Source organism: Macaca thibetana, chromosome 15, assembly GCF_024542745.1.
Source record: "Macaca thibetana thibetana isolate TM-01 chromosome 15, ASM2454274v1, whole genome shotgun sequence".
NCBI classification, from domain to species: Eukaryota; Metazoa; Chordata; class Mammalia; order Primates; family Cercopithecidae; genus Macaca; species Macaca thibetana.
The window spans coordinates 74,658,178-74,672,837 of record NC_065592.1 but is presented as its reverse complement, the minus strand read 5'-3'; the positions used below and the strand labels follow the sequence as shown (position 1 = coordinate 74,672,837).

At 41.8% G+C, this 14,660-nt stretch overlaps 1 long non-coding RNA gene across 1 annotated transcript; it reads right to left on the bottom strand.

The window, feature by feature from the left end:
- Nucleotides 1-7,500: 7,500 nt before the first annotated feature.
- On the bottom strand, nt 7,501-14,074 carry LOC126937885 (uncharacterized). The gene is made up of 3 exons (XR_007719889.1): nt 13,885-14,074; nt 9,445-9,609; nt 7,501-7,555 (listed from the first exon to the last, which is right to left on the bottom strand). It is a non-coding gene; the product is annotated as an uncharacterized LOC126937885 (long non-coding RNA).
- Nucleotides 14,075-14,660: the final 586 nt, after the last annotated feature.

The following is a 14,660-nucleotide window of genomic DNA, read 5'->3' as shown; positions in this document are numbered from 1 at the left end:
CAAAGGGTCTGGTTTTCATCAGTTTTCCTGTTCCTGTGTTGCTTCTTGAAATAAAGTTCACAGTGTGAATCTCTACACAGTACTTTGTCTTTCCAACTGGGAGAGGCATGCTAACGATGCCTCCAATCTGCCATCTTGGAAAAACACCCACCATACTTTAAGACATGCTGAAATATTTATATGGAAAAAAGAAGATACATAGTATGTACACACTGTATATACTTTGTATAAAAATATGGCTTTATGTTCATTGGTTTGTTTTTGTTTTCCTATAAAGTTTCTTAGAGCTCTGATTTGTTTTAAAGATGTTGATTTGATTTACATAACAATTTAGTGCAACATTCTAAGCTTGTGGCATTTACTCGATCTTTACCAATTTTTTTTTTTAATGGAGAAAATGATGTATCATTAAAAATAAAGAAAATGTGATAGAAAGATAAGTCATAATGGCTGGACCAGTGAATATTCTCCTTCTCATATACTCCCACCTCTCACTAAATTAGCTCCAGCACTGGATAGGGTTAACACCTACTTAACTCTTTGAGAATAATAAAAGACCTTTTTGATTAGCATCATCACAAGTGATTCATTGTGGGTCAGAACATTTCCACTCTCAAAGAAGTCAACTTGTCTGAAGTCATACAATTAGAAAGCGGCAGAACAAGACTGGAACTTAGCCTTTCTGGCTCTCAAGCTGTCCCTGGTGTGGGAATGGGATGCAAAGAACAAATGGAGAGGATAGAACATGAAGGAAAAAATGGACATGCTTTTACCGAAAAGGGAGAGAGCCTGGATGAGATGCATGTGAGGTAAGTCTGCAGTTGAAGTGGTAGGTAAGCAGTAATTGAAGGAATTTTTTAAAACTAATGATCAGGCCGAGGAGGGAGGATCACCTGAGGTCAGGAGTTCAAGACCAGCCTGGCCAACATGGTGAAACCCTGTCTCTACTAAAAATACAAAAATTAGCCAGGCGTGGTGGCAGGCACCTGTAATCCCAGCTACTCAGGAGGCTGAGGCAGGAGAAGTGCTTGAACCTGGGAGGCAGAGGTTGCAGTGAGCTGAGATCACGCCATTGCATTTCAGCCTGGGGGCAAGAGTGAGACTTCATCTTAAAACAACAACAACAACAACAACAACAAAAACTAATAATCTCTATGTCTTTATTATTTATTGATTTAGAGATAGGGTCTCACTCTGTCACCCAGGCTGAAGTGCAGTTGTGTGATCTCAGCTCACTTGCAGCCTCGACTTCCCGGGCTCAAGTGATCCTCCTGCCTCATTGTCCTGAGGAGCTGGCACCACAGGTGTGCACCACCATGTCTGGCTAATTTATTTATTTATTTTTATTTCTTGTAGAATTGGGTCTTGCCATGTTGCCTAGGCTGGTCTTAAACTCTTGGGTTCAAGCAACTCTCCTGCCTTGGCCTCCCAAAGTGCTGAGATTTATAGTCAGGAGCCACCACACCTGGCCATGGTTGCTATTTCTTAGGGAGAATGTTGTCTATAAGTGAGAGGGCAAGAGTTTGAGGAAAGAGTCAACGGTTTAGAAGAAGCCACGGGAATGGTGGGGTGAGAGGGGAGGGAAATGAACAAAGATAAATATAAGAACAGAAAAGAAAAGAATTATCAACCTTTATCCAGTTGAGATTAGAAACCAGGTATTTACAGTGGTGACAATCCACCAATTCATACTCTAAAGTGAAAAAGGCATATCATTGGTTTGATTCCATTTTACAAAAAACAAAACCTGTACTGTGTATAACACATGTGTAGGAAAATGTGTCCCTCCTAGGGAAGAGAGTGCTTTATTTCTAGAAGAGGAGTGTCTTTGAGATTAGGAGAAAGGACTTTCACTTTTACTTTCTATACTTCTATATGGTTTGAATTTTTTATGACAGAAATGTATTTTTTCCAGTACTTGTGTAAAACATGCAGAATGTGAAATGATAGTCTAGTAAGGATTCCTGAGCTCAGTGCATGTCTCTGACTCCACAGAGATCGTTTAAGACCTATCCTACAGTAACTTGAAGCTTCAGAGCCAGCAAAAGTCCCACCTGGCTCCTTCTAGCGCAGTGTGCACCTCAGCCTCCCAAGTAGCTGGGACTACAGGTGCCTGCCACCACGCCTGGCTAATTTTTTTTTTGTACTTTTAGTAGAGACGAGGTTTTACCGTGTTAGGATGGTCTCCATCTCCTGACCTTGTGATCCGCCCGCCTTGACCTCCCAAAGTGTTGGGATTACAGGCGTGAGCCACCGCGCCCGGCCTAGAACAGCTTTTAATGAACAGATGCAAGCACTATGGCTAGCTGAAACCTCCCACCCCAGCAGCAGTGGGATCAGGTATCACCTTCCAGCGTGGGCTCTGTTTTAGGCCACAGGTGCATGCTGTGCTAGAAGGAGCCAGGTGGGACTTTTGCTGGCTCTGAAGCTTCAAGCTACTGTAGAATAGGTCCTAAATGATCTCTGTGGAGACAGAGACATGCACCCAGCTAAGGAACCCTTCTTGTGATATTAATTCATATGGGTTTTTTTTCTTTTTCTTTTTTTCTCTTTCCTATTTCCAAGAAGATCCATTATGTACCTTTTCCTTGGGGATTATCTAGTAGGAGAAAAGCAGTTGTTCAAAGACAAAGACTTCTCTTGTGTTTTGTGAAAGCTTCAATTCATCAAGGAGATTGTATTAGGCAGCGAGGGTGGCAAGGAGGAGGAGAAGGTGGGAGTCCTTGCATGCAAAGATGTAGAAACAGAATGGATATTTCTGCTAACTTGATGAAAGAGATGAAACATGTTCCATGAGAATTGGGAGCTACTGTTCTGGTGTGTAGATTTCCACAGGTGTGGAAATATAGGTGAGACTGGATGGTAATACTGAGGCTCCCAGCCCTGGAAAATATTACTGTGCCCAAAAGAAAGTGGTATGTTAACTACATACTTCTAGGAGACTAGTGGGCTTGGGTAATGAACATCTCAGTGGTGGCTTACGTGGATTAAAGCCTGGAGAGGGTTCTCTATTTATTTTTCTTTTGCTAAGACTCATGGGAACTTTTGTGTTACTCAGTTGGATATTACCTTGAAGTCACAGTTTGAGGTAAGGGCTTGGATGCAGGTAATTTACTTAGGAATTAATCCAATGGAACAAGAGTATGAGACAGAAAGTAAAGGAAAGTTAACATGAGGTTGCATTATTTAGTTGGTTACAGCTACAGCCTCAAAAATTGTTCACTTGAAGGGTCAAGGAACAAGCAAGAGAAGCATTCATTCATCTGCTTCTGCCCCCTACAAGTTGGGGCAACAACCTCTCGGTTTGTGTGTCTGGTAAGTGCTGAGTAGGCACCTATGGGCACACGTAGCAAGGAGTCAGAGAAGCCCTGAAGCAGGAAGTGAGAAAAACAAAGGTTAAGTCTGAGGTGAGATACTGTCAGTGCAAAGAGGTGGAAGCCTTCAGGGACCTTTTTGTCACAGCTGGAATCTGAGCTGAGGCTTAGAGGATGTGAAGTGGGGCTGATACACGTTTCCTGTGGTATCTGATACAGGGAAAGGGGCTCAATAATGACTAAGCAATATGGGACACAGAGACATAGTTTTTTTTCTCCTGATTAAAAAAGTAATACAGGCTGAATGTGGTAGCTCACACCTGTAATCCCAGCATTTGGGGAGGCTAAGGTGGGAGGATCACTTGAAGCCAGGAGTTTGAGACCAGCCTGAACAACATACTAAGACTCTGTCTCTAGAAAAAAGGTTTCTTAAAAAATAACTGGGCATGGTGGCACATGCCTGTAATTCTAACTACATGGGAGGCTGATGCAGAAGGATCACTCGAGCCCAGGAATTTGAGGTTGCAGTGAGCTGTGACAGCACCACTGCACTCCAGCCTGGGCAACAGAATGTGACCCCCAATTCTAAAAAATGTAATATATATTTTTTTGGCATCAAAATGAATTTAATTTGATTAAATGGAACTGTAATCTTTATGATTTATCCTTGTTTCTGGACTAAGGTTTATTCCTGTTATAGTAACACAATGTCATATAACAGGCAATTTTTTTTTTTTTTTTTTTTTTTTTTTTTTGAGATGGAGTCTTGGTCTGTTGGCCAGGCTGGAGTGCAGTGGCGTAATCTTGGCTCACTGCAACCTCCAACTCCCAGGTTCACGCCGTTCTCCTGCCTCAGCCTCCTGAGTAGCTGGGACTACAGGCGCCTGCCCCCACGCCTGGCTAATTTTTTTGTATTTTTAGTAGAGACAGGGTTTCACCGTATTAGCCAGGATGCTCTCGATTTCCTGACCTCATGATCTGCCCGCCTCAGCCTCCCAAAGTGCTGGGATTACAGGCGTGAGCCACTGCGCCTGGCCAACAGGCATGTCTTAGTCTGTTTTTGGTTGCTATAACAGAATACCTGAGACTGGACAATCTATAAAGAAAAGAGGTTTGCAGTCAGAATGGCTATAATTAAAAAGTCAAAAAATAATGGATGCTGGCAAGGAGAAAAAGAATACTTATACACTATTGGTGGGAGGGTAAATTAGTTCAACCATTGTGGAAAGCAGGGGGTGATTCCTCAAATTGCTAAAAACAGAACTACTATTTAACCCAGCAATCCCATTACTGGGCATATACCCAAAGGAATATAAATCATTCTATCATAGAAACACATGCACGTATATGTTCACTGCACCACTATTCACAATAGTGAATACATGGAATCAACCTAAATGTCCATCAATAATAGACTCAGATAAAGAAAATGTGGTATATCTATATCATGGAATACTAGGCAGCCATAAAAAAGAATGAGATCATATCCTTTGCAGGATCATGGATGGAGCTGGAGGCCATTATCCTTAGCAAACTAATACAGGAGCAGAAAACCAAATATTGCATATTCTCACTTATAAGTGGGCGCTAAATATTGAGAACACATGCACACATAGAGGGAAACAACACATGCTGGGGCCTATTGGAGAGTGGAGTGTGGGAGAAGGGAGAGGATCAGAAAAAATAACTAATGGGTATACTAGGCTTAATATCTGGGTGACAAAATAATCTGTACAATGAACCCCCATGACATGAGGTTACCTATATGAAAAAATTGCACATGTGCCCCTTAAGTTAATAAAGAGGAAGAAGAAGAAGAAAGAGGAAGAAAGAGGAGGAGGAGGAGGAAGAGGAAGAAGAAGAAGAAGAGAAGAGAAGAGAGAAGAGAAGAGAAGAGAAGAGAAGAGAAGAGAAGAGAAGAGAAGAGAAGAGAAGAGAAGTATTTTGGCTTATGGTTCTGGAGGCTGGGAAGTCCGAGATTGAAGACCTGAATCTGTTGAGGGCCTTATGGTGCTTCTTAACACGGTGGAAAAACAAGGGATCGCATGGCAAGAAAAGAAGCAAGAGTGAAACAAGAAAGCTGAACTCACCTTTATAATAACCCACTCTTGTGATAATAAGGTTCCCTCCCATGAGAACTAACTGACTCTTGTGAGAATGGCATTAATCCCTTCATGAGAGTTGAACCCCTGTGACATAAACACCTCTTATGGACCCTACCATCTTTTGACACCATTACTTTAGGAACCAAATTTCAACTTGTGCCTTGGAGGGAACAAACCACATCTAAACCACAGCAAAGCACTAAACAACAACAACAACAACAACAACAACAATGTTAGTTCCTTTGTTCTAATCACACATCAATTAAGCACACATATGTATATACATACTTGTCTAAAAAATATGAGGAAAAGTTCTTAGGAAGTTCTGTGATTCCATTGGGAGTTTATACTGGTGTTCTGTCAGCATTTGGCTCTGAATTTTCAAGAAACTGACCTGGGATCTCTTTGCTTCCCAAAATAGTTGTTTTGGGATTTGGAATGTATCTCTATTCATTATTCTGTAAAGAATCCCTGTAAAGATGGCTCCATTTAGAGTACAGCTTCTCAAACTTTAATGTGCACACAAATCACTCAGACTGATGCTCATCTACCATCTCTGCTTTATGTTTCTCCTTAGCACTTATCTTCTAACATACTACATACATAACCTACTCATCCTGTTCATTGTTTGCCTCCTCCACTAGAATGTAGACTTAATGAAGGCTGACGTTTTGTCTGTCTCTGGTGCCTCGCTCAAAGTAAGAACTCAGTGTCAGCACTCCAATACATATTTGTGGAATAAATGAATAAATATGTAAATTCATAAAAGTAAGTTGCATTTTAAAGTATAATGAGTATTTGCTAGATATTAAGCATTGTGGGAGGTAGTTTGTGGAATCCCAAGATAAAATAACACTGAAAATACTTGGAGTCTGAAAACATGCTCAGATGAGATGCCTCTGCTATGTGACCTCACCTGGCTCTCAGTGAATTTAAACAGGTTTGGTGCTATCAGTCATGCTCTTACGTCATAAAAGCAGCTTACCTAGAAGCTTTGTACTCTTATACTTGAAAGAAGGTCAGCTGAGGAGGGTAGGGTTTTAGTAGTACTGTTATTAAATTTTAGGAAAAAAACTGTAAGCTCTCAATTCAGTCTTTCTTATTAAAAATAAATCCAATCCCTTCCCCCCACCCCGCCACCCAACACACACACACACACACACACACAAAACACTGGGCAAAAAACAAAAACAAAAACAAAACACTGGGCCCCCTCCCTTCAGGAGTTGACAGGTTAGTGGGGAAGACAGACATGTATAAATAAATGTAATAAAGACAGAATTATCAAAATTCTGGTACAGATAGAAGCTGAATACTGGAAGAGCCCAAGGAATCAAGTCTGAATTGTGACTTGGGGCAGCAAGGGGAGACTACATGAAGGTGGAAACATTTGAGTGATGGTAGAATTTTTACTGATGAGGATGAGGAAGAAATTTCAGGGAAAGGGAACAACTGGAGCAGAGGCCTGGGGACATAAATATATTCTTAATGTTTTATTCAAGGGATAATAATCTCTATTGTAACTGACCTGTGGAGCACTGTGTGGACAATAAGTGAGAAAAGGTTAACTGGGACCTGATAGTATAGAAACATGAAAATCAGAGTCTTTCATATTAGGGTCTTCCATTGTAGCCACATATGAAAAAAAGACTTGCTCAGGCCCTATGTGAATTATGCATGTGTACTTGAAAAGCTCCCTAGGTGGTCCTAGTGGGAGCTAAGATGGTGACTTAAAAGGTGATGTGGAAGGCAGTGTGAGAAGTGAGATGACTGGAGGAGGCAGGAACTGGAGGCAAGGGATCTGGGTGGAAGATTTGCAAAACCAGGGTAGAGTTTGTGGAGAATAAGACGAATCCAGTTCAAGTTAGTGGAGAGATTGGCAGCACTCTTATCTGCTAAATATTGAGGGTGTCCCAAGATCCATAGGCTAGAACCTAGCTTAAGTGATCCTTCCTCTTGCGTTTGTGGCTCCATGAATTTCTCTTTTCTTTATTGGGAACATGTGACACAGATTCTAACTGGTCATGGTATATAGTATAACACAGTAATTAAGAAGCATGATATAAGGTCAAAGGACTTACCTTGCTCCATGACCTTGGGTAAGTCCTTACAGTTTCTAAGTCTCAATTTTCTCATCTGAAAAAAGGAAAAAATAAATATATTGAGAAGATCGAATATGCAGATACTTGGTTGAGTACCTAGCTGTGATAGTCAAAGTTGTGTATGCTCTGCTGCAGTAAGCATTAATCCCCGGATGCCTGTGGTTTTAGATGAGATTTATTTTTCAATCACGTTACTTGTCTACTGTGGATCAGCAGGGGGACTCTGCCCATTGTAGTTACTCAGGGACCCAGGCTGACAGAATAGCTACCATCTTGAATATTGTTAGTACCTATATCAAGGGGAAAGAGAACTCTGGAGGGTCTGGCACCAACAACTCAATGCTTGGTGAAGAACAGATACATGTCTGTAATCCCAGTATTCTGGAAGGCCTAAGCAGGAGGATTGCTTGAGGCCACGAGTTCAAGATCAGCCTTAGAAACATAGTGAGACCCTGTCTCTACAAAGTTTAAGAAAGAAGAAGAAGGAGGAGAAGAAAAAGAGGGAGAAGGAGGAGAAAAGAGATACATACCATCCCTGCTGACAACTTATTGGCTGTTGGCCAGGGCCAATCATATGGTCCCACCCACTACAGGAGGATTAAGAAGTACAACCCTACCATGTACCCAGTAGATGGGGGAGCCTGAAATATTTGGTAAGCCTTTATTACTACTATTTACTTATAACCTAAGATCTGCAATGTTAACTGTCTTCCTTCCTGCACCCCTGCCTCATCCTTGAGTCGCCATTGCAGGGGGCAGCTATCCAATAGCTCTCCTCACCTAACTAGCAACAGAGTCCTCACAGTGCCCTCTAGTGGCACCTAGACTTATTTCATTAGCCCTAGGTGGGAACTTAATTCTGAGGCATCTGGAGCAGAATTTACTGAGCAGGGTTGAATAACATTAATTAATGTTAATTAATGTACAGGCTGTAAAACATTAATTGTCCAGTTTGCCTTACTTTGTAAGCCTCATAAAAGCATTCAGGATAAGCCCTTATGCCCTGAGACTACCCTTTCAGGAGAATTCTGGAATCTATCCTTCCTTTTTGGCAAGAATATCTAAACTTCAATAATTTAAAGGACCTAGATACAAAACCCAACATGTTTGCACTATGTAGATGGATTCTATTGTATAAACCCCCCTTCTGTCTCCAACAACCTTTCCTTTCTTATAAACCATATAAATATTTATAGAGATGGAGCCAAAACCATTATGTAATTCCTGAAAGCCTACCTGCAAACTCAACTAGAATAATTATCCTTAATTATAAGAATAATAGGGAGGAGTTGCTTCTGAAGGAACCAAAATGTCATGTTCCCAGCCTCCTATTATGGCTTCCTAACTAGAGTCCATGGACACCTGACCACAACAGTATTTTCATATAATTGATTTCCTTTGTAATTCCATGTATTGTATTTTATACATTTAAAAACATTAATCTGAGAAGAGGCTCAAAACTTCATCAGTCCGCTAGAGTCACTTGGCATCTTAACGTTGTAAGATTGAAGCTGTATTTGCCAGTGTGAAGAAACATTTTAAATTTTGCCACAGGGTGGTGCTATTGCTTTAAGGGTAAGAAAGAGTAAATCAGCAGGTTGAACAATAATCTGTTACCTCCGAGAAGATTGAGAAACAAAGTGGTGATGTGGTCACAGAAACTTTAGTCTTAGTCTTAAGTGGCAGTTACAAATTCCTAGCAGATAAAATGCAAATCCATTAACTAAGACATTTTGGTCTAGTATATAAGATGTGGTTGGTAATGGTTTTTCCTATTTTAAAGTAGTGTATAATACAAACATTATATACCCCTCAAGATTTTGAGGAGCTGTTAGCCAACCAATTACATAAACATTCATTCTACACAAGATTAAAGATTTTCTTCAACACACAGGTGGGTGACCATGGTATCATTTCTCTCACCCATGTTGTCAGTTTTATTTTTCCCCTTGGCTCCATTCTGGTTGTAGACATCATACTTCACATGTACTGAATTCCAGCAAGGCACAATCATGATGAGATGCACACGGCAAGTTCAAAAGTAGAAGACCAACTCCTGAATGGGAACTGATAATCAAATGATGAAAACTGCACAAAGAACCCAAGAAACAAACATAAAATGGAGTTGGTTATACTGGCAAAAGCAACATATACTTACAGATAAGACAACTTACTTCAAAACAATCTGGGGGAGAAGGTGGTGATGGAGAAATGGGTAGTGGTATAGTCAAAATAAGATGATTATGTGATAATTGTTAAAGCAGGGAGATAGGTAATTGGGAGCTCCTTATACAATCTATTTTTTTTATACATTTGAAGTTTTTCATTAAAATAATTAACATATCCATAAAATAACATAATGTTAAATGACTGAATTTTTGGTGATCAGTGAGTATATACCAATAAAATAACATAATGTTAAAGGGCTGAATTTTTGGTGATCAATGAGTATATACCAAGCCACAGAATTACTGGAAGGGAAGGAAGGATGAACACTGATACAGAAGAAGTTGTAAGTTACAGAAAATGGATAAACTTCAGAAAGGTGTGATACTGAGTTGTGGTACTCAATCCCCATTTAGATTAGACTTTTTTTTTTGAGAAAAAGATTTTGTAACTTTTTTTCATTTTTTATTATACTTAAAGTTCTAGGGTACATGTGCACAACGTGCAGGTTTGTTACATATGTATACATGTGCCATGTTGGTGTGCTGCACCCGTTAATTCGTCATTTACATTAGATATATCTCCTAATGCTATCCCTCCCCCTTCCCCCCACCCCACAACAGGCCCCAGTGTGTGATGTTCCCCACCCTGTGTCCAAGTGTTCTCATGGTTCAATTCCCACCTATGAGTGAGAATGTGTGGTGTTTGGTTTTCTGTCCTTGCGATAGTTTGCTCAGTATGATGGCTTCCAGCTTCATCCAGGTCCCTACAAAGGACATGAACTCATCCTTTTTTAAGGCTGCATAGCATTCCATGGTGTATACGTGCCACATTTTCTTGATCCAGCCTATCATTGATGGACATTTGAGTCGGTTCCAAGTCTTTGCTATTGTGAATAGTGCTGCAATAAACATACGTGTGCATGTGTCTTTGTAACAGTATGATTTATAATCCTTTGGGTATATACCCAGTAATGGGATGGCTGGGTCAAATGGTATTTCTAGTTCTAGATCCTTGAGGAATTGCCACACTGTTTTCCACAATGGTTGAACTAGTTTGCAGTCCCACCAACAGTATAAAAGTGTTCCTATTTCTGCACATCCTCTCCAGCACCTGTTGTTTCCTGATTTTTTTTTTTTTTTTTTTTTTTTTTGAGACAGAGTCTCGCTCTGTCGCCCAGGCTGGAGTGCAGTGGCCGGATCTCAGCTCACTGCAAGCTCCGCCTCCTGGGTTCACGCCATTCTCCCGCCTCAGCCTCCCGAGTAGCTGGGACCACAGGCGCCCGCCACCTCGCCCGGCTAATTTTTTGTATTTTTTAGTAGAGACGGGGTTTCACCGTGTTAGCCAGCATGGTCTCGATCTCCTGACCTCGTGATCCGCCCATCTTGGCCTCCCAAAGTGCTGGGATTACAGGCTTGAGCCACCGCGCCCGGCCTGTTTCCTGATTTTTTAATGATTGCCATTCTAACCGGTGTGAGATGGTATCTCATTGGGGTTTTGATTTGCATTTCTCTGATGGCGGGTGATGATGAGCATTTTTTCATGTGTTTGTTGGCTGCATAAATGTCTTCTTTTGAGAAGTGTCTGTTCATATCCTTTGCCAACTTTTTGATGGGATTGTTTGCTTTTTTCTTGTAAATTTGTTTGAGTTCTTTGTAGGTTCTGGATATTAGCCCTTTGTCAGATGGGTAGATTGTAAAAATGTTCTCCCATTCTGTAGGTTGCCTGTTCACTCTGATGGTAGTTTCTTTTGCTGTGCAGAAGCTCTTTAGTTTAATTAGATCCCATTTGTCAATTTTGGCTTTTGTTGCCATTGCTTTTGGTGTTTTAGACATGAAGTCCTTGTCCATGCCTGTGTACTGAATGGTATTACCTCTTTTTGTTAGTTTTCTTTCTAACAGTCAGGACCCTCAGCTGCAGGTCTGTTGGAGTTTGCTGGAGGTCCACTCCAGATCCTTTTTGTCTGGGTATCACCAGCGGAGGCTGCAGAACAGCAAATATTATGGAACGGTAAATGTTTCTGCCTGATCCTTCCTCTGGAAGCTTTGTCTCAGAGAGCACCCGGCCTTATGAGGTGTTAGCTGGCCCCTACTGGGAGGTGTCTCCCAGTTAGGCTACTCAGGGGTCAGGGACCCACTTGAGGAGGCAGTCTGTCCATTCTCAGATCTCAAACTCCATGCTGGGAGAACCACTACTCTTTTCAAAGCTGTCAGACAGGGATGTTTAAATCTGCAGAAGTTTCTGCTGCCTTTTGTTCAGCTATGCCCTGACCCCAGAGGTGGAGTCTACAGAGTCAGGCAGGACTCCTTGAGCTGCGGTGGGCTCCACCCAGTTTGAGCTTAGCAGCGGCTTTGCTTACCTCCTCAAGCCTCAGCAATGGCAGATGCCCCTCCCCCAGCCTCGCTGCTGTCTTGCAGTTTGATATTAGACTGCTGTGCTAGCAGGGAGCAAGGCTCTGTGGGCGTGGGACCCTCCAAGCCAGGTGTGGGATATAATCTCCTGATGTGCTGTTTGCTAAGACCGTTGGAAAAGCACAGTATTAGGGTGGGAGTGTCCCGATTTTCCAGGTACGTCCGTCTGTCGCGGCTTCCCTTGGCTAGGAAAGGGAATTTTCCAACCCCTTGTGCCTCTGGGGTGAGGCGATGCCCCGCCCTGCTCCGTGGGCTGCACCCACTGACTGACAGGCCCCAGTGGGATGAACCCAGTACCTCAGTTGGAAATGCAGAAATCACCCGTCTTCTGCTTGCTCATGCTGGGAGCTGTAGACTAGAGCCGTTCCTATTCGGCCATCTTGGAACCTCTGTAACATTTTTTTCTATCAGATCTAAAACTTAGTTTTTATGAAACTTTAAGTCTCCTGGACTTTTGTTTGGGAATAGGTGAGTGTGGAGTAAGGGAATTGGTGAGAGTCAGCAAAAACCAGGTGTTAGGGAAGACAGGAGACTCTCTTTTCAGCATTTTTAGGCAAAAGGGTCAGGAAGAAAGCTGGTCTTTCCTATTATCCTTGTAAATTCTTCATGGTTTTTAAAAAGAGGAGACTTAATTAGTTTATTTTTATTAACTATGATCCACTTGAAGATATTTATTTTGAGAAATCTATTTCATGTTCACTGACAAAAGAACTTTCAAGGTTGTTACAAATGCATGTCCATGGAATTTAGTATTTTCGAAAAGGTCAGATAGAAATGCTTTTTTATCCATGAATGCCTCTAGATCTGCTCTAACCACAAGAGAAAAAAACGCCTTTAAGTTGACCCTTCTTAGCATTCAGAAAACCACTCATTTTTTACTTTTAGCAGGATAACTAAGGAAGACCTTTCTATTTTTAGTTTTACAAGGACAAGTAGGAATTGCAACTTAGTCTCTATCAATACAAGAGTAGTACTTTACCCTCTTGTATAAAAGAAACAATTTATTAATGGTTATGCAATATAGCTTTATTTAAATAAAAAATACCTATAAGCCAATTAGTATTGCAGTCATTTAAAAATCATCTAATTGGTAAGCTGATTTTTTTCTCCCATACCTTGTCTACCATTAAGATTCCACCATGAGGTTGGAGTCCGGAAGGAGAGGATGTGACTTAGATGAAGTGGAAAGCATGAAAGTTGCCCCTTCTGGTTCCAGGGTATTGTAGGGGAGAAGGGAAACAGATTGAAGAGAGATGAAGGGTGAGGATCAAGTGGCCTAGCCCCCGCTGTCTGAGCTTTGACCAGAATGGGAGCATCCATGTTGAGGGGCATTGCCTTGTTTCATATTTGGGGCTCCAGAGGGAACTTCTATACTAACTGGGAGCGGCCACAGCAGAGATCTCTGTGGCACAGCCTGCTTGCACAGACTATGGGCCTGAGTTAAGTTTTCCTGAGTTGTCCTTGGTTTCTAGGTGGCAAAGATGGAAAGTCCCTGTATATTGCTGAAGGGGCATGAGGAAGGTGGGCCTGCTATGGGGTCTGCTATGGTGAAAGTGGCACAGCTTAGGTAGGCATTATAGGTCAGGGCTGGATAGGGAAAAGGCAGTGTCTTAGAGGAGTCTTCAGCATCAGTTGAAAGCCAAGGCAAGGCTGAGCTGTCTGAAAGAGCATAACCTGGTTCTGATGAAGCTGAGAGATGAAACCACCATGACGTACCCCACTGCACTTCAGCAGCACTGGCCAGGAGAAGGCACAGGGATGGGACCAGTCACCCTTGAGCACTCACCAGGGAGCACTGTGGAATAGCCACTCAATGGCAAAGAAAAGCTGTGGTCCAGGTTCCATCACAAGGATTTGAGGACTTCATGTCACCTCTGCTGTCACTGAACACCCAGCTATTGTCCTTCTTCTATGAACCCAGATGACAAAAAACAGAGGCTCTGGAGGAAGGTGGTGAAAATTTGAGAGATTAAACTACTAAAAGAGATTTAGTGCTTATCTAAAGAGGGTATTTAAATTATTTCAGTAGATTAAGTTTATTGGAGTGGCCTAACAGTTAGTGGTTCCCCTTCCCCACAATGCCTGACAAATGGGAGCACATGAAAGAAATCTGATTCATTATATACCAAAAAAAATTTACTGTACATGTTCTCTACACATCTAAGTATAGTATAAGTATTTCTGAATCCTTATTTATACAACTGCTGTAAATAAATACAAGTATTTTATGTATAGAAACTAAAGACTTTTAAAAAATCAGAACCCTGTATCATGAAAAGATTAATGAAAACTCCTAGGCCGGGCGCGGTGGCTCAAGCCTGTAATCCCAGCACTTTGGGAGGCCGAGACGGGCGGATCATGAGGTCAGGAGATCGAGACCATCCTGGCTAACACAGTGAAACCCCGTCTCTACTAAAAAATACAAAAAAATAGCCGGGCGAGGTGGCGGGCGTCTGTAGTCCCAGCTATAGGGAGGCTGAGGCAGGAGAATGCCACAAACCCGGGAGGCGGAGCTTGCAGTGAGCTGAGATCCGGCCACTGCACTCCAGCCTGGGCGACAGT